The sequence below is a fragment of the Pterocles gutturalis genome, unplaced genomic scaffold (genome assembly GCF_000699245.1).
Source record: "Pterocles gutturalis isolate BGI_N339 unplaced genomic scaffold, ASM69924v1 scaffold12730, whole genome shotgun sequence".
Classification (NCBI taxonomy): Eukaryota; Metazoa; Chordata; class Aves; order Pterocliformes; family Pteroclidae; genus Pterocles; species Pterocles gutturalis.
In genome coordinates, this window is record NW_010145979.1 from 2,590 (window position 1) to 3,183 (window position 594).

At 64.3% G+C, this 594-nt stretch overlaps 1 protein-coding gene across 1 annotated transcript in view; it reads right to left on the reverse strand.

Moving 5' to 3' along the window:
- The window catches only part of LOC104470589 (probable G-protein coupled receptor), a gene marked incomplete at its 5' end in the record, with an annotated part of 2,380 nt that overhangs the window by 1,242 nt on the left and 544 nt on the right, over positions 1–594 (reverse strand). The gene's annotated exons all lie outside the window — the stretch shown is intronic.

The window sequence follows — 594 nt, forward strand, 5'->3', positions numbered from 1 at the left end:
AAGGGCTAAGCCAGCAGCGCCAGTGCCTGGGCAACAAGGGCTCTTCTGTGTCCCTTAGAGGGAAACTCCACCACAGCCATGGCCACTGTCTTCTTGCCTGTTGGAGCAGGGCGTGAAGGAGAAGGACCAAAATGAAGAAGAGTCACAGAGAAATCAATCTAGTGACAGCTGGCACTGGGAGAGCTGCCCAGCGAGGTCACGGCCCCCTCCCCAGCCCAGGTCTGGTGCCTGGTCTGTCCCAGCCTGATCAGGGACAGCACTGACAGGACCTGCGGGCACCCATGACAGGCTGACACCCCGTCCCCCTGCCCTAGGCACACCACCTCACCCCAAGGGGGGACAGCACAAACCTGCCTGCCCCATCCCTGCTCCTTCCTCCAGCCACGGGGCACCCCTGGGTGGGGAGGGCCCAGCGCACCTTTGCTCCTGGGGAGATGGGCGATGCTCCCTCCTTGCTGAGGGTCCTTCTCACCGGCGTCACTCCCGCTGCAGAACAGGGGCTGCCAGCCCCTGTGCAAGGCCACACTCCCCCTTCTCCGCGCCCCGTCACCCACTCGTCATCCTGTTTGCCTGCAGCCTGCCAGCTGCGGATGG